General features: G+C 39.5%; 1 protein-coding gene across 1 annotated transcript in view; it reads left to right on the top strand.

The window, feature by feature from the left end:
• Positions 1-8717: 8717 nt before the first annotated feature.
• The window catches only part of CDK17 (cyclin dependent kinase 17), a 109521-nt gene continuing 98241 nt past the window's right edge, over positions 8718-19997 (top strand). Inside the window, exon 1 of the mRNA XM_069585104.1 lies at positions 8718-9337. The gene's annotated coding sequence lies outside the window, so the exon portion shown is untranslated. The remainder of the gene's footprint in view (positions 9338-19997) is intronic.

Below are 19997 nucleotides of genomic sequence, written 5' to 3'. Positions count from 1 at the left end.
TGAGTAGAAGGTAGTGAAGGAGTGAAGCAGTCCTTGTAAAATGTCTTTGTGTTTCTAGGTGTATGAGAGGTAATACTAAAACATTTAGCACTTCTGATGCCTTCCAATCAAACTAGCATTTGCACATAGGTTAACTGTTATGAGCTATGGAAAGCAGTCCTGACTGTGATCTACCTAACGGCTTGAGTTTCAGGTGCCCAGAGAAACAAGATGTCCTGCCCAACAGCAGGTCTCCCCCTGCCTAGAGGAAAAGCACTTTCAGTTGCACAGATAATCTATATTTCAGGACTACAAAAACAAAATATATATATATTCAGAAAACTTACATATTTAATACTATAATCTGCTTTAAAAGGATGTTCTAGATTTACCAGGTCAATATTTTATACAGGGTCAAGTAGGTTTAAAATAGGAATGGCTCACTTACTATTGCCTACTGCTACATTCTTTTTCACCATAGACAGAAATCTGTCAAAAAAAAAATACAATCTTATTTGTACTTTTAATTAACCTCTTCTTTGACCTTGAGGATAGATACTACCTATGGTTTAAGAGGTGTGACTTCTCTCTATATATGTGCATATATATATATATTTAGAGAAACTTTGCATTTATAATACTGTCAAAAAATTCAGACTTGTACAGACAGGTGAGGTAACAATTTTAAATGCCTTGAAACAGGATAGTGTTTTGGAATACATTTTCTCTCTCTCTTTTAAATAGTATTATTAAGCTATGATTAACATGCAATAAATTGCACATAACTAAAGTGTCCAATTCAACGTTTTCACACATGTGTACACCCATGAAACTCACCACAATACAGAAAAAAAGAACATATCATCCTTCCAGGTGTACTCATGCCTCTTTTAACTTTTCCCTCCTTCGGGCCCCAACAGTCACTGATCTTCTCTCTCTTACTGTAGATTAATTTGCATTTTCTATAATTTTATAAAAACGGAAACATATGGTATATGTACTCTTTTTCGATCTGACTTCTTTCACTCAACATAATTATTATGGAGTTCCTCCACACTGTTGCATATATAATTAACTAATCCCTTTTTGTTGCTGAGGAGTGTCCTATGTTAAGTATAAATATACCACAGTTCATGTATTTATTCATTCATTTACTCAATCCTTTTGGTTCACCCTGCCGTCCACACCAAAATTACTTTGTCTAATTTGCAGTTTCTGATTATGCCCTTGGCATTTACTCAGGTACAGTGGACCCCTGCGATTTCTGACTGTCCTGTACACCTTCCCACTTACATTTGTCAATAGCACCCTCCTGTTTCTTGGACAACTTCGTGTTCCCCATTCCACATGATCCAGTGGGACTCTTTTGATTGTAGGGTAGACACATATGACCCAGGTTGGACCGGTCAGGGTTCTTCTTTGTAATTTTCTCAAAGAAATTCCTTTCCGTTAGATTAGGAACTGTGAAGGTGTGATCCCAGAGATGCCAGTGAACTTGAAAAGAATCGCGAGAGAAAGAGATAGGCACAGACTGAAGCTCAAATGAAAGATGAAGTGACTGTGTTCTGAGGCAGACTTCCTGGATCCAGCTGATGAAAAAGCTCACTTGGTTCCTGGCCTTTGCATTTTAATTATGTGGATGCCTGCATCCATACCCTACTTACGGTAAGAGTAAACTCCCATTTTGTTTTGGAGGGAATCTCTTCCCATACTCTCAGTGTATGGTATCCACCCTGGCTTGAAGGGTAGAGTATATGTGGCCACTTACTCAATTGCCTTGGCCACAGTGACATTCATGGATGCAAGCTAGGCTAATTAGAGTCAGGTTTGTGCTACAGACGTTGTTCCCTTTTTCATGAAAGATTTGAACCAGAAAGTTTAGAACTACAAATATTGCAGCCATCTTTTGACCTAATGAGTGGATAACCAAGGTTACCAAAGGCAGAACCAAAGGAAGGAGAGAAAGTGGGTATTGACAACTTCATGAGAACTTCTTAGATAGGATGTCCCTGAAGCCTGTACTACGTCTGGTTTTTGCTGTTATGTAAACAGCAAAATTCCCCTTTTGTATAAATTATTTGTAAGAACCTGCCTGCCAATGCAGGAGACATAGGAGACGTGTGTTCGATCACTGAGTTGGGAAGATTTCCTGGAGAAGGAAATGGCTACCCACACCAGTATTCTTGCCTGGGAAATCCCATGGACAGTGGAGCCTGGCAGGCTACAGTCCATGGGTTGGGGAAGAGTAGGATATGACTCAGCAACTAAACAATTACACTAGATTATTTGAATTTCTGTTTATGTTACTTACAAAAGAAAAAGTTGTGATATAGGTGTTTTTCATTCATTATCTCAACTCCTACAACCTGGTAAGTATGTTATCCCAGTTTTACCTATGAGGAAACTCTTAGTTAAGTAACCAACCAAAATCCCACAGTGGCAAAGCTAAGATTGGTATCCAATTACTTGATTGCAAAGCGCAGGTCCTTTGCAAATACTGCTTCAGGGCTACAACACTAACCTGCTTAGTCCTGTGCTTTTTCAGTTTTTCTATTACATAAAGTTTAATATTAATTAACATTTGCAAGTTCCTTGTGGCTGAAATAAAATTACATTTATACGGCTTAATTCTTTTCCTTCTTCTCTGCCCCTGCTTTTTACCTTTCTTGTCATCTTTTTTCCCTTTTTTGTTTTTCATTTTTTGAGGGTTAAACGCCTAACATTTCCTCTAGTCTCCTCCTCATAAGTCATATCAACTCTAAAATGATCCCAGGGTCCTTCCTATTGGCTTGGGTAAGGCAAGTTGGTTTATTGAGAAACTTGCCCTTGTGAACTAATAAGTAAGACTAGAAGGATCACATCTAAAAACAAATCAGCCTTATAGACTTCTCTAAGAGTGAACCAGTGGGCCAAATTTCAAAGATGACCAAATGAAAAGGCCATTGCAGCTACTCCCTCTCTCCTCTCATTCTTTCAAGGATGAAAAAAGGTCAGTAATCATTCCGACAAGCTCTTGGGAAAATGGCTAATTGCCACATCTTCCTTCTTAATATGCTTAAGAGGGAAAAACCTTTACACCCCTAACTTTTCACTTTTTTTTTTCTTTATAAGGGGATGAATTTGTTAAATCTTAAAGATAGTTTTATGCATTGCTTCGTTTCTCAGGAAGCTCAAATACTGATTCACAGATCACCCCTGCTTTTTTTTTTTCCCCAGTAGACAGACCATCAATTTAGCTAAGAGCAGTTAATATCACAAGGTTTAAAAAACAAAGAAAAACTATTTAATTCCTGCTTAGTCTCTTAATAGAGCCTTGTGTGGAACCTTACTGGAAGCCTAGAAACTAAAACTCTAGAGACCAAAAAAAATGAAGCAATTTTCTCAACAACTGGAGAACAACTTCATTTTAAAATGAAATGGTTGAAAACTATGCCTTCCTTAACTGCCAAGACTGAGTTTGGTTTCCGGATTTGTTTCCCTTGTAAGGACACCTGACATCACTTTCCTGAGAGCTTTTTATAATGTTGCCTGGACTGTACCAAATATCCTGGATGCTATCTATTTACCCTTTACAGTTAAATTCAGTATTTCAAACATTGAAAATTTGAAAATTAAGATGTAGACAGGGAAGAAATTTCCCTCCCCAGATTTGTAAATTGTATGTCTATGGCGATATTCTGATAATGACTGTAAACAGATCTGACTCTGTAAACTAACTCTCTACAGTTAACTTTTGAAATAATGGGTTACAGCCATATCATTATGCATTGGTATCAAGCTCTTTTGCAAATGTTGGATTGGTACAAAATATTTATGAAAATTAAATGTCGAGGTGAGGCTAGCTGTTCTGTTTTCAAGAGTGAAAGTAAAGTCATGTCCGACTCTTTGCGACCCCGTGGACTGTAGCCTACCAGGCTCCTCTGTCCATGAGATTCTCCAGGCAAGAATACTGGAGTGGGTTGCCATTTCCTTCTCCAGGGGATCTTCCCGACCCAGGGATCAAACCCGGGTCTCCTGCATTGGAGTCAGATGCTTTAACCTCTGAGCCACCATGCTGTTTTCAAAGCATGTTCAAAAAAAATCCTTGGAAAATAATATTTTTCTCACTAGTTTCACTTTTGTTGTTGTTTTTCAGTCTTCGCAACCCCTTGGACTGCTGAACACCAGACTTCCCTGTCCTTCACCATCTCCCAGAGTTTGCTTAAACTCATGTCCATCCAGTCAGTGATGCCATCCAACCATCTCATCCTCTGTCTTCCCCTTTTCCTCCTGCCTTCAATCTTTCCCGGCATCAGGGTCTTTTCAAATGAGTCAGCTCTTTGCATCAGGTGGCAAAAGTATTAGAGCCTCAGCATCAGTCCTTCCAATGAATTTTCAGGACTGATTTCCTTTAGGATGGACTGGTTGGATCTCCTTGCAGTCCATGGACTCTCAAGAGTCTTCTCCAATACCACAGTTCAAAAGCATCAGTTCTTTGGCGCTCAGCCTTCCTTATGGTCCAACTCTCACATCCATACATGAGTACCGGAAAAACCATAGCTTTGAGTATATGGACTTTTGTCGGCAAAGTAATGTCCCTTCTTTTTAATAGTCCATCTAGGTTTGTCATAGCTTTTCTTCCAAGGGGCAAGCATCTTTAAATTTCATGGCTGCAGTCACCATCTCACTTTTATGAAACATAAAATTACTTTGCTCAAGTAATATTAGGGGATGATAGTTGATTGCTGCGGTTAGCTTAATTTGCTTCATTCCTATTGCAAAAAAATAAATGTACGATGCATTTGGCCTAGCAAAACAGAGAAGCGCATAGACAAAAGAGCTTTTCCTCAATTTGGTAAGTTAATTTTTTTGAGGACTTTTTTACAATTATTAATAATTGGAAAGGCTCCAGAAATTCATACATGTGGAAAATCGTTTTGTAGACAGGTAAAGCTATATATTGATGTTGTGTACACAAGTGGTTCCAAACTTTCCTGCTCAGTGGAATCCAGCAGACTTAAAACTGCTTGCTGGGCTCTATCCCAGAGTTCCTGATTCAGTTGGTGTCAGGTGGGGCCTGAGAATTTTCGTTTCTAAGAAATCCCCAGGTGATATTGCTGCTGCTGGTTTAGAGATCATCGTTTGAGAACCACTGATGTAAGGCAACTGAAAACCAGCTTAATAACACCAGCTTCTTTTTTTCTGTATCTTATCTGGTCATGTTTTACATTTGTTTTCCAGGCTATGTCACTCTCAAAGTGTGAATCACAGAAAATATTTTCTGTCTCCACCTCCATCTACTCCCTGCGCAAAGTTCAATGACCTTCAAATTCTCCCCTTCAAGGGCCCTCTTTCCTGAGGCTGAAGAGTATATGTCTCAGGCTTCAAGAGAGCGGTTTCCCAAACTGCTCATCAGCAATTGTGTGTTCCTCAATATTTTCATATATGACCTGTGATAAAGCTACTCTAGGATCAGAACATTTTGGGATACACTGGTTCAGCTGGAGAGAAAATTACTTTCAGTGTCAGGACTTTTCAGAGCTTTTAATATATAAACGTGCATTATGAATTTCCAAAAGAGATTAAGTAGTTGGATTGAGTTTGAAATCCTTCTCAGCCCTTTTCCCCTGCCAAACTCTGTGTGTGCTCAGTTGCCTCAGTTGCATCTGGCTCTTTGAGACCCTATGGATTATAGCCTGCCAAGCTTCTCTGTCCATGGGATTCTCCAGGCAAGAATACTGGAGTAGGTTGCCATGGCTGCCCTTCCACCCCGGGGATCTTCCTTACCCATAGATCAAATCTGCATCTCCTGCTTTCAGGCAGATTCTTTTCCCATGAGCCACCTAGGAGGCCGACCAAGCTCTGCTGCTACTGCTGCTGCTAAGTCACGTCAGTCATGTCCGACTCTGTGCGATCCCATAGATGGCAGCTCACCAGGCTCCCCCGTCCCTGGTATTCTCCAGGAAGAACGCTGGAGTGGGTTGCCATGTCCTTCTCCAATGCATGAAAGTGAAAATTGAAAGTGAGGTCGTTCAGTCAGGTCCAACTCTTCGTGACCCCATGGACTGTAGCCCACCAGGCTCCTCCGTCCATGGGATTTTCCAGGCAAGAGTACTGGAGTGGGGTGCCATTGCCTTCTCCAACCAAGCTCTAGGAAATATCTATTAAGCACAGTTTGGGAGATGATCTATAACTTTATCATTTAACTTTATTCTACAAGGTTAGAAAAAAAATCTATATTACAACCTAGGGAAAAGGCCAACATGCCAAAATCATGACATGTGAATTTTAAATCGGTCTTAAAATTAATTAAATGCACACACCCATTATTTTGACTGAATGTGACTTTTTCTTTTCTCTTTTTACAATTGCATAAGAATAGATAAAAAGATATCCACCCTCTTAAGGGCACAGTACAGTGTTGTTAACCATAGGCACAAAGTTGTACAGCAGATCTCTAGAACGTTTTCATCTTACATAATTGAAACTTTATACCCACTGAATAGCATTCTCCATTTCCTGCTCCCTCTAGCTGCTGGCAATCCTTCTCCTATTTTCTGCTTCTGAATTTGACTGTTATAATTCATATAAATGGAATTATGAAGCATTTGTGCTTCTGTGATTGGCTTATTTCACTTAGGGTAAAGTTCTCTGGTTTCATCCATAAGTAGCATCATTTCCTTCTTTTTAATTGCTGAATAATATTCCATTGTATGTAAATACCACATTTGTTTTTTATGTGTTATTTTCTAGATTAAATAATTTACTAAGTTGATACTAAGAAAGAACCCATGGCTTTCAGCCTTTGTTGATAATCAAGACTTTCCTCAGCTCACCACTTATCCTGTTCTATCAATTTCCTTTGCATTACTATTTCATTAGATTTCTCATGATTATGAGTTCTGAATTTCTTAAGTGATTATATATTTTTATTGCTTGTTTCTACCACTAACAAACAGTTCCATAATGGCTATATCTTGTTGGTGTTGTTCACTTCTATATTTTCACTGCCTAGAACAGTGCCTGGCACATCAGGCGTAATCAGTAAATTTTTCTGATGGAAAGAACAAATAGATGGATACTATCATTAACTAAGCTCTAATTATGAAATCCTTATTGTAATAAAAGATGTAGGAAGAGGAAAAGGTACTTTTCACCAGCTTTAGATGGGGCAATTAGAATAATCTTTTGATTTACAATGGAGTAATTCTAATATAATGATAGAAGGGGGAATTATTGATGTGTAACTCAGGATGTTAATTTGTAAACTTACTTTTATTATGGTTTCTAACATTAATAAGGGTCCAAAAAAAGATGTTCAATTATTTTTTTTTAAATAAGGCAAGTATGTGATAAATATTTGGTATATAAGTAGGTCTTATAAAAATACCAACTTTTCTGTCTTTCCAAACTTAAAAGATCTCTGAATCATGCTACTTCCTGCCATATTACAAAGTTCTTTGACTTGGACAAATTTAAAAAGCGTCAATTACAGTTTTTTTTTTTAAGCCCACTTGTTCTGAAAAACAGCTTGTTATATATTTGTGTTCTTGTATGATAAGTGTTAAATATGTGTAGAGCATAAATGCTGCTAACTTATGGATTCTGGTAATTTTAGATGTATGGGAGTGGTTTGATTGAAATGTATGATTGTTGAATATTACAGTAGGTACGTCCAGTTTGGTCCAACAAAATAAGATAAATAGGCAGATATTATTTTTAGGGAGAAAGGATTCACCCAGGAATCCAAGAAGATAACTGTCAGAAGTCCTTAGGACATAATGTGATTTGAAATTACATTAAAATTTTAGTAAGTCTATTTCTGGGTATTACAATGGAAAAATATTTATATCTCACTTCACCGGGCCTTTTATGTGGTTTTAATTTTTTTTTTCTTGTTTAGGTTGTCTACATCCGGTTTCCATTCTCTTTTCAGTCCTCTCATGATCTCCCTCTAGGGGGTTATGTTTTTGTGTTTACTTGATGCTTTTATCCTTTTTAAATGAAAAAAGTGGGTCAGTATTACTTCAGTTTGTCTTCACTTTCACTCTGCTGTTCATTCCTGAACTAGCTTTTAGCCTCTGGGAGAGAAGAAAGTAAAAACATTTACAGAAACTGGGCCAACCTCTCTCCGGCCCCCCTCCTCCAAGAAAACAAAACCTAACCAGCTCAGCAACAGAAGTTCCTTTCTGTTCTCACAGCACCTTCTATTTCCCTTCTCATAAAGCTCAGGTTTTTATTATAATTGCTTATGGCGTATCTTTCATGCTAGTGAGACTCTCAGCCCTTTAAGGACCTAGTATATTGTTAAAAACATAATATAAAGGAGATTGTAGTTTAACTGAATAAATGCTGCCTGTGTGAGTGATTGCTGCTCTCGTATTCACCCAGCCGCCCACAATAAAGGAGAAAAGTTGCAGCAATCAAGCTCAAGTGTGGGTCCTTTGACATCAGCTTTCTAGAGAACGAGTAGAGAACTGTGGCAATGGTATCTAAATTACATAATTACTTGGATAATTTAAGGCACAGTTTTTGTGTTGGTGGGGGGGATGTTGAAAGATGAAGGGGCTGAACCAGTCAGATTTCTTCTCCAGTCGCCGTGGACAGGCACTGCCTAACCTTCACTCTCGTGGGGTCTCATCACCTCTCCCACCGCCCTCTCACCACCCCAGAAGCGGGGCACTTGAGACACAGGGCCCCCACCTCGGGGTGGGGGGTTTCCCGGGGATACCCCGCCCCGCCTTCTAGGCCCCGCCCCCACCGCGGCCACCGGCAGGGGTCGCGCTGCCCGCGGCGAGCGGCTCTAGCGCTGGTGGGGGAAGCTCCCGCAGCCGCTCGCCTTTCTCTGCTGCTGCTGGTTGGAGCGTTTCAATAAAAGTCTTTTTTCTCTCGCGCTCGCTCTCCCCCGGGAAACAGGCGGAGGCGTCAATCCGCAGCCGCCGAGTGAGAAAGCGACGCACACGCAGCGGCGAGCGTCTCGTCGGCTCGGCACCGTCCGGCGGCCCCAGAGAAAAGGAGCCCGTGTCCGGCCCGGCCGCCTCAGCCGGGCGTCGGCGCCTCCCTGCCCGCCTCGCTCCCACCCCGGCTCCTCCAAGGGGATTAGTGGGCCGCCCGCGCGACTCGGCGGCCCGGGAGCCATGTTGTCCGGGGGGCTTGGCAACGCGTGAGCGACCCGCGGCCCCTCCCGGAGGCTCAGACTCTTCGGCGAGAGCTGGAAGGCGGCTGCGGCGGCGGAGGCCTGCGCGTCGGAGGCGCCTCGGGTCGGCCAGCGGCTGGGACCCGGACCTGCATCCGGTCGCCGCGGGCGTCGGCGGAGCCGCTTTGCCTCTGCGCCTCCCTCGCCTCCCCTGCTCTCGGGACGCAGCCCCCGCACTTGCTGGTGAGTTGGCGGCCGGCTGCGGCGCGGGGCTTTCCCTCCTGCCCCGCCGACCCCGGGCGGAGGGGGGCCGCAGGGTGCTTGAGACTGGGGGCCGGGGCGAGCGGCTGGGTAGGGGCGTGGGAGGCTCAGGCCCGGTCGGGAAGTTGAGAGAGGGCGGCGCGGCGCAGGGGCTCGCTGGTGCTTGTCGCCCCTGGGGTCCAGCGCGGACCCCGGGCATTTCCCCGGGCGTGGGGTGGGGTGTGGGTGTCTGACGCTCTGGCTCCTTCGCGGGAGGCGCCTTCAGCCCCCGCCGCGTCCGTGTTTGCTGCCGTTTTGGTCTCCGGGGGAAGGCCGGTCTCCCCGCGAGGCCGAGGAGGGGAAGAGGCAGAAAGTCTCCTGAGACACAAAGGTCCCCTCGGCGGGGGTGGAGCTGCGGGAGCGGGCGGCGCAGCCCCGAGGGGAAGGAAGGGGCGCGGGTCCGCGGGAGGTGGGTGAAGAGGCGGCGGCTGCCGCGTTTCCAGCTCCTTGGAGACGCCGGAGGTGTGCGCGGGTGGGGAGCTGGAGGAGGAGCCCTCGCGTGGGGAGCCGGCCGAGACAAAGCTCGGGGCAGCCTCCCGCTGGCGGGTCACACCCCTGAGTGTTGGCCAGAGCAGAGGTGGAGGGAAGGTGGGAAACCCCAGGAACCGATGGGGAGGGGGAGATGAAGGGGCTGCCAAGTACTGTCGTCTGCGTCGCAGTTGCTTTTCTCAGGGTTTTTGTGCCCGATGGTTTTTGCTCTCCAACTCGGCTGGAGAGCTCCAGATCTGCTCCCTCCCATCACCCCCTCCGTGCCACACTGACTCTCCTGCGGTTTCCCCCTCGTTTTTCCCTTCTCACCCACTCCTTTTCGGGTAAGCAGCACTATGCCTTCTGCTTGGGGAACGTTTGGTAATGACAGGATGTCTGAGCTTGTTCTGACCCTGAACTGCCTTGAACTCCTCTTTCTTCCTCCCACCCTTTCCTTTCTGGGATCTTATAATGTCACATGGCCGTTAACAATTAGCTTTTCTTCTGCAAAAATGGCAAAAGCATGTAGCTGAAATCTATGGCGCTCCTCCTCTATATTTAATGTGTCCACCAGAGACACGTCGCTGGTCATGAATTATCACCTTTTACTTATTAGCCAAATAAACGTTTTAGATACAGAAGTGGCAAATTTTGTTTTGAGTTTTGACTGTTCCTAGGGCCAGCAAGTATATCCCTGTCAGCCACTAGATCTTCTGTCACTTATCAGGAAATGCTTGACTTAGACAATTGTTTACTCAAACTTTGCTGGTTCTTTCTCGAGTCTTTGTTGAAGGATTTCTTTTAAAAGGCTCTTACGTAAGGTCAGAGTAACAAATCTGAATTACTGTATTTTAGGCGTATTGACCATTAGACAGAAGAAAATGAATGGGATTTTTAAGATCTTTGATGTCCTGAGTAAAGGAGGGCCTTCTAGAAGGTAGAAATCAGGTTCAACCATACTGTAAGAAAAGGACTTGCTAGCATTTAATTGGTTTTGTTCTGTTCTTTTATAAGATTAAGTAGGTTTATTTACTAAATGTTGATGTTGCTTTGTTAATGAAGTTATTTCAGTCTTTGTATTCCTAATATCTGCATACTTCCATAAACTGGGTTGGAACAAAAGAAAAAATGTGGCTATATTTAAGGAAATTTTTTTTTTAATGGACGAGATTTCCAGATGTAGAAGCGGTAACCTTTTATCTGGTAAATTATCTTATGGGCCAGGAAAACAGATTGTTTTGAATGTTGGACTTCAAAGAATTTTGTCTTTGAATTTAAACTGTTTTAAAATGACTGTGCAAATATATTACTGATTTTTTAACAGCAAAAATAAAAACATGTTGAAATGTGTTTGACATCACTGTTGCTAATCATTTTAAGAATAGTCACGTCTTGCTGCTTGTTGCCATTAAAATGTTGACACTATAAAAATTGTGAAAGGGACTTCAGTTTAGGGATCAGTCTGAATTGAAAGACTCCCTAAATTCTTTGTGAAATTAACAGGTCATATCATTAATAATCAATGTTTTATGTATTTATTGAAAGGCTGTATTGAGGATACACTGAGCCCCCCCCCCCTACATAATTATTAGTGTCTAATTAGTTACCTGAAGTTTTATCCTCACTAGAAGGAAATCTACCAAAAAGTCAACAAAGATCTAGGTAGTGGGACTTACAGATGAATAAAAATACATTTCTGTATCTTTGAAATTTTCGCCTGACCTTTACAATCAGTAAAAAATATGGAGAATTAAATTCTTGTTAAAAAAATTGTCTTGTTCTGATTTGCCTGTTACTAAAAGGAGGTTCTATAAAATGTGTAGTGTATTCTCATCTTTGGATTCAGGTCCATTAAAATCACTTTTAGTGTTAGATGTTTGAAATAGTGCAGCTTGCCAAATGAGTCTGATTACCTGAAGAAAAGAGAAGTGATACATAGTAATGAAAAGGCAAAAAGATAAATAGTAAGGAAAGATGAAATTAGAATAATTAATTCAGTGTATTATAGCGATTCAGTGTGGTAGTGGTAGCTTTGTATACCAGCAATCTTGTTCTAATAAGTCATTGGTTTTACCAATAGAAAAACTAATTTTTTTTTGTAGCACAAAATAGCTGTGTTGACTAAGGAAATTTAAAAGTATATAAGTGTTGATATATTTAGTTTTCATTTACCGGTTTAGTCCTATGATTATGGTGAAAAGAGATGGCATGGAAAACTTACTGTCAATGCCTTTGTTTTTTCCCTTATTTTCAGCAGCATTTTTCTCCTCTATTGGTGAAAGAGTGCTGACTAAAACACTGTAATATTGTGAACAATGGCTACTGAGATAGACATTCAAAAGTGAAGATAATGATGTTACTTAATATAAAAAAATTTTCTATGAACACAATTTTTGCCCTGATATTTTCTTTGTTATTGTCTAATATTACTGAATATTTATAGGGCATTACATTTTGAATCTTTATTACTGATCTGTAGTCTTAATAAAAATTAGAGCATCATGACATGACATTTATATGGCTTTTATAATTGTAATGAATATATTGCTGTATTATAGAAAAAAGACATATAAGTTAAATCCAGCTTCTAAAATACTCTTTAGAGTATTTTATCTATTTTAAAAGTTGTCCCCTTTCACATAGGTGAAGGAAAAACAGTTCTTTGAGTTTTGAATGTGTAGTTTCTGCTCAATCTTTTAAATGGAAAAAGTATTTTAAATGTATTTTGTAAACAAAGTATGACACTTTGCATTTGAAATGATGAAGATAAACAGTAGGTTGATGGTATCTTAAAATGTGCTTTATATAGTATCTATGAAGTAAAATCAGCCTACGATAGAAAACCTAGTATAATTTACTAGCATTCAGCTTATAGTGTTGGCAATTTCTTTGAACTGTTGGGGAGAGGACCTGTTAGACTGACTTTTGAAAAAAGATTTCTGTGAGATACTTACAAAATTAAGCCAAGAATTTTTACTGTCATTCATGAATTCTTTGTCATTGTTTTGCTCCCAAATTTTTTAGTGGCAGTCAGTTTGATATCTGCAAAATATTTGACCTGAAAAGAGAAACTGTTAAGGACCAGAAAACTATATTAAATATATCTGAGATGCAGCTTAGCTTTCCTAGCTTGTTTTCCTCTCTTTTGGCCAACTTGGAAAATCAGTAGACGTCTATCAGTAAATCTAATAGGTGGGGTGCCTACTATAAATAATGCTATGTTCTGCTGTAACATATGGTATTGAACACTATATGTAAGGAGATTGATTTATAGATCCATGACATTGGGATAATTGAAAGTTGTCTGTAATTTTCTTAAAGTGTTAAAATCAGTTCACCTTATTTGAACAGGTACCAAATTTTATTGTGATAGTTTCATCGTTAATGAAATCCATCCATTCATCTCTTCATCCATGTCTGAAGTACATGTCTACCCTGTACTACCACTGTGGTCCGTGCTAGAATACAAAGATGAGGAGACTGGCACGTAGATATTACAGTGCTGTGACACGTGGAGAGAAACTCTCCTTTTTTTGAGGACACTGTTACTTCCTGGAAGTTGTCTTTGATTCATTCCGGCAGAGTTACCGTGATCCTGCTATAGCATTTATGTCTACTGTAGGGCTCAATGGGGCCTCCCTGGTGGTGCTAGTGGTAAAGAACCCGCTTACCAATAGGGGAGATTTAAGAGCAGAGGTTCCGGAGAAGGTGATGGCACCCCACTCCAGTACTCTTGCCTGGAAAATCCCATGGAAGGAGAAGTCTGGTAGGCTGTGGTCCGTGGAATCACTTAAGAGTCCGACACGACTGAGCATCCTCACTTTCACTTTTATGCATTGGAGAAGGACATGGCAACCCACTCCAGTGTTCTTGCCTGGAGAATCCCAGGGACGGGGGAGCCTGGTGGGCTGCTGTCTATGGGGTTGCACAGAGTCGGACACGACTGAAGTGACTTAGCAGCAGTAGCAGCAAGGGCAGAGGTTCAGTCCCTGGGTCGGGAAGATCCCCTGAAGAAGAGTGTGGAAACCCACTCCAGTATTCTTGCCTGGAGAATCCCCAAAGAGAGGAGCCTGGAGGGGTACAGTCCATAGGGTCTCAAAGGGTTGGACACAAGTGAAGCGAATTAGCACCCTGTGTGGAACTTAATACATTGTGTTGTAATTAATTATTTACAAGTCTTTACCCTTTTGACTGCTTTGTGCACCAGAGGGACCATGCTTTTTAAATTTTGAATTTTATTTCCCCCATATTATGTATTGCTTAATTGAGTGAATGAAGTGATGGAATTAGAGAAAAACACTGAATTAGTAAATTAGAGTCAGATTAGTTATGGCCTGGAAATAAGTAATTTTGATACAGTAGAAAATAAAGAGCCTGTGTTTTGTGTATGCTGTGTTTTTATGAGAGTAATCTGGAAGCAGTTAGTAGGCCAATTTGGAGGGGCAGTAACTTGGTATTATTGGGCCTTTTAAATTATATGTGAGATATATGCAAATAAGAAGAAAAGAGATATAATCTTCAAAGATTTTTCTTTTAGACAGATTAGATCAATTACAATATCTGTATGTAAATACAATATGTGTGTGTGCATGGTCAGTTGTGTCCTGCTCTTTGCCACCCCATGGACTATATAGCCCGCCAAGCTCTGTTCATGGGGTTTTCCAGGCAAGAATATTGGAGTAGGTTGCCATTTCCTCCTCCAGGGGATCTTCCGAACCAGAGGTTTAACCCATGCCTCCTGATTCTCCTGCATTGGCAGGCAAATTCTTTACCACTCTACCACCTGGGAAGCCCATGTGAATAAAATAACTATTTTTAAAGGTCTAAAAACATTGGTTAATATCAAGAAGAAGATTTGGATAAAATTTCATCCTTAATCCAACTGTTTAGCTATAGAGTACTAGACTTAAATTCATTAAAATACAGAATTGCACTCAGAACAGTGCATTTAATGTCATTCCTGTTAACCTTACAGTTTATATATATATACACTTTTCATTGAAATTACTGTACTTAAATAAAAACTGCTTTTATTCTCAACTTTTAAAATTAGACATTTCATTGAGGTTTTTAAAATTGAGTTTTAAATTATGTCTTTGATATAGTGTTATAAAAATGAGATTTGAGAAATCAGATTATAGCTTGATAAGATCTTGATGTGACATTTTAAAACAAACAAGTTTTCACAACTTGTAAGATTTTATGCTTTTTCATATTCCTCTGTTTATTATATGGCCTTAAAGTGCTGAAAATGTTTATATCAGTTAAATTTTCAAGATGATATATACCTACATTTTATCACTCCAGAAACAGAAGTTAGCATTGTATTTTTCAGTAATTTTTGCCTGTAAGTTTGTGAACATGAGTTTTTGCCATTCCTTCTCCAGATATTTACATTTCTGTTTTCCTCTGACCCCTTTTTTTTCCAGGAAGCGATAAAATGGTTGACATTTTAACTTTTAGCTATAATTTTTTGGAAAAAAACTCTACAACTCATTTCTATTATGTAAAGTTTAGAATTGATTATAGTTTTTTTTTTGTCATAAAGACTACTTCAGTAATAACATAACTATATGATCTTGAGCTAGTTAAACTCTTCAGGGTCATTTTCTTTTGTAAAATTGGGAATGACAGACCCTACTTTATAGGGTTATAGAAATTAAATGGTATGTATAGAAGACTTTGCGAAGTACCTTGCACCTAGTGAGTACTCAGTTAGCAATTATTTTTATTACTCTGTATTATTATTATTACTCTGGGAAAGACTTGGTTATGATACTAGAATTGCTTTGCAGAGCCATTGCTTCAGGTTGATGAATGTCTAAGTAAGTGATTCACAAGGATAATTGAGTCAAAATCATCTCTGGCTTTTTAAACCCATAGATATACCCTGTGGATTTTCTAATATGCCTCCCACCAAATTTGAGAATCAATGTGTTAGTGAGTTAAGTTTACTAATAGGTGTATGTTGCACCCTTTATGTGTATTGGCAGGAGGGGAATAGCATAGACTAGTGGACTAAAGTAGGATATTCATTGTTGTTTCTTATCTAATGACCGTTAGGAATAAAACTGTCATAATCTTCCTGATGAGCACATTGATAAGCTTTTCCTTAGGGCCAACCAAATTTTTCTTGTAACCATCTGCCCTTTTTCTCTGTGCTGTACCATTTATTTGACATCTTAATAGTCTAGACAATGTATATGTGCTTTCCTTCTTAATGAGTTTTTTGTGTGACTCAGATTTTCTGAAGTCAAAATAGAATAACAGTTAATACAACTTACCCATCAAAAAAAGAAACTAGCTTTGCATTTTTCCATCGTCATAAAATTGGCTTAGATTTTTGCTGTTTACTGTGTTTTTATTCTCTTATTTGTAGGTCAGTGGCCTTTACCTGAACTTTAGAAGCACACTTGTTGATTAAAAACAACAAAACTAGAAGCCTGAATGTGTGTGTAAAATTTCAAGCTCTGTCCTAGAGCAGCTGAATTGGGATTCTCTGGGTTTGGGTTTTTAAAGAATATTTCAAGTAATTCTTGAATTTTAGAGTCATTAGCGTAGTGTCAAGGGGAGGAACCACTCATATAAGTTAAAGTAAAGACAAAGTGGTTAAAAACTTTCATCATTCCATCTTATTTTTTTCCTTTCTATTCTGTTTTATATTTCCTAGTTTAATTGTGTTTGGGGGAAGGTTTTCTTAGGTTGATGTACAAAAGTCTTCTGTTCCAGTTATTTTATTTACTTTAGTAAATGTTTTCATCTTGCATTTTAGTTTGTTTGGTTAAAAGGTAAACTGAGGGGACTTCCCTGATGGTCCAGTGGTTTAAGACTACACTGCAGTGGGCATGGCTTTGATCCTCGGTTGGGGAACTAAGATCCTGCTTGCCATGCAGTGCAGCCAAAAAAAAAAAAAAAAAACAACCCAGCCAAACAAAAGCCAGTAAATTGAGGCACATTAAAAATTTTCAACTTTATTTGAGCATACCTTGATTTGAATCAGGCAGTACCAAGCCGCAAGTGGTTAGGAGTACTCCACCAATAGGAGGAGGGTGGAGGTTTTTATAGAGAAGACATGGAAGCAAAGGAAATTAACTTGACTGGCTAGAGCTTAAGTGATTGCCTTATTTAGGAAGCCTAGTTGGTTGGTTGTTCTTAAGTTTAATTTTCTGAGATACAAGTGTATTGCGTCTGGCTTAGGTTTTAGTCTGCTGACATAGACTACCAAAGCATTGGAACCACCCCAGTCTAATGCTCATCTTGTTCAATAATTTTGGTTTCTTTCCAGTGTCTTACTGTTTCCTGCCTTTATAGTCTCAATTATTATGTTTTGAAAATCTTTTAAATATAAGAACATAAAATAATGTAAAAAATAGACTTTAAATTCCTTACAGTGGTTATCATCTTCAAATAGTCCTTTTGTCTTTTTTCATATTTGGAGTTAAATATTTTTGCCCAGGATCCTTTTTATAATGTAAGTTTTTATGCTAATACTAATTCTTATGGCTATAATTTTTAGTGGTTAATCATCAATTAATCAAAATAATTTAAACATTTCATAGTGGTTGATAATTATTAAATTATCACTTTAAAATTTTCACTTTTAAATTGTGCAGGGACAGACTCCAGCATGTGACGCACCACCCCCATTTTACATTTCCTTAGGATGAGTAGATATACAGACGTGGACTTGCCACTTGAAGCCTGTGAGCCTTTCTGGTAATGCCTGTTGTACCAGTGCCGCCAATAATTACACATCTATTTTCAGTGACACTAATATTTAAAAATATTTGCTTCTGATAATTTGCTTATAGAAAGGTAACCATTTTATTTGAATTTCTTTGGTTGCTAGGATGTTGGCTTTTGTTGTTTTTTCCTTCCCTCTGTATTGTCCCCTCAAACTGCTGGGGAGGAGACTATTAGCATTCCCTAAATCCTTACAGCTTTGTTGTTGTTGTTCAGTTCAGTCGCTCAGTCGTACCCGACTTTTTGCGACCACATGGACTGCAGCACACCAGGCCTCCCTGTCCATCACCTACTCCCAGACTTTACTCAGTCTCATGTCCATAGAGTCAGTGATGCCATCCAACCATCTCATCCTCTGTCGTCATCCCCTTCTCCTGCCCTCAATCTTTCCCAGCATCAGGATCTTTTCAGATGAGTCAGCTCTTCGCATCAGGTGGCCAAAGTATTGGAGCTTCAGCTTCAGCATCAGTCCTTCCAATGAACACCCAGGACTGATCTCCTTTAAGATGGACTGGTTGGATCTTCTTGCAGTCCAAGGGACTCTCGAGTCTTCTCCAACACCACAGTTCAAAAGCATCTATTCTTCGGTGCTCAGCTTTCTTTATAGTCCAACTCTCACATCCATACATGACTACTGGAAAAATCATAGCTTTGACTAGAGTTGTTATTTTGTGATATTTTCTTTGTATCAAATTACTACATATAAAGCTTTTTTTCTTTTCTAAAGTCAGAGAATTCATTTTGGTGATCTTATGTTTTGGTGATCCATGTATTCTTGTACTAATGCCAGCTTATTTTAACTTTTCACCATGTTATATCTTCCTGCCTGGTATGGCAAGATACTGAATATTTTCTCCCAATAATTTTGATATTATATATGTGTTCTACTTTTGTAAATGACAGGCCAAAAAAAAAAGTAGATATAATTGTCTCCATTTTTTTTTTCAAAACTGGTCTCTGCTATAAAATTTTAACCCTAAATAGGTCAACACCTCTAATAATAGTTGTGTTAGGAATCAGGATAGACTTCTATTTACTTAGTCCAGATTATGCCACGTAAAGAGCATCTCAGTAAAACTTACGTAACTTAAGATAGATTTTATCCATTTCATGCTCTCACTAAAGGTGGACTTAAATAGTTAACCTGAAGAGAATGAAGGAATGACTTTTAGCCAAGGGTATTAGGTAGATTTCTCAGAGGAGATGCTAAAGATAATTAGCTCTACATACAGAAAAGGGAGGCATTCTCAGATAAAAGAAGTGGGTGAAAAGGAGATATGAATAAAGACTAAGCATTATTTTAAAAGAATATATTCTCTATCAACCACTTGTAGTATAATAGGAATAGAGAAATAGGGGTTGCTTGTGGGCATAGTGGTAGAAGATGAGATCAGAGAGGGAGATACACCAGCAAGGAGTTTGGATTTTATTCACCAGTAGAACATTTTTAGCCATAATATAATCTTTTCTACTGTGCGTTTTGGGAAAGTTTTGTGAACAGCTGCAAATGAGCTACTTCTGAGTGTTGAATGGGCAGCTTTTTGTGATGGAGGCCTTAGAGGATTGCTTTCCTACTTGAAAAGAGCTCCCTGTGCCCTTGTTCTCTGCTTTGGCTCACCTCAGAGACATGAAAATTATTTTATTGGCTCTTAGGTGCACTTGGATGTGGGTTTTTATTTGCAGACCCCTGCCATTTTTATCTTCCAATGAGAATATGTTCCTGTATGTTAGAAATTGGTTTCATCATTTTCTTGGGGAAATAGAAAAAAGTAGTAAATTTATAGCTTGTAGAAATGACAGATACTTTTAATTAACCTTAAGTATCAGCTTACAAGTCAATAACACAAATATTGTGCTTATACAGATGATTTTGTAGTTCTTTAGACTTTATCTTTGTGCTAATAACAAAGGTGATTTTACAGCACTATAATTATTTGTCTAATAGTAATACAGTTATGTTTTGAGAATAGGGTAATTTTAGCAGGTATAGTGGAGAAGGAAATGGCAACCCACTCCAGTGTTCTTGCCTGGAGAGTCCCAGGGATGGGGGAGCCTGGTGGGCTGCTGTCTATAGGGTAGCACAGAGTCAGACACGACTGAAGCGACTTAGCAGCAGCAGCAGGTATAGTACATTTCAGCATTTTTTTTTTTTATTAAAGCTTGCAATGAATTTTTGGTACATAATTGTCCCTAAGTGGGAGCTATCTTATCTCATAATATACTTACTCTTCAGAAATGATTCTCTCCCTTCCTCATTCTATTTGAACCCTTCAAAAAAAATTTTTTTTACAGTTGCAGGCATTAAAAATTATTTTCAATATTAAAATTAAATTTTTTGGGAATAAGTAATGTGATTATGGGGCTTCCCAGGTGGTGCTTGTGGTAAAAAACC

The sequence above is a fragment of the Ovis canadensis genome, chromosome 3 (genome assembly GCF_042477335.2).
Source record: "Ovis canadensis isolate MfBH-ARS-UI-01 breed Bighorn chromosome 3, ARS-UI_OviCan_v2, whole genome shotgun sequence".
NCBI classification, from domain to species: domain Eukaryota; kingdom Metazoa; phylum Chordata; class Mammalia; order Artiodactyla; family Bovidae; genus Ovis; species Ovis canadensis.
Note: the sequence above shows the minus strand (reverse complement) of the source record. Positions and strands in the feature narration are given on the sequence as shown.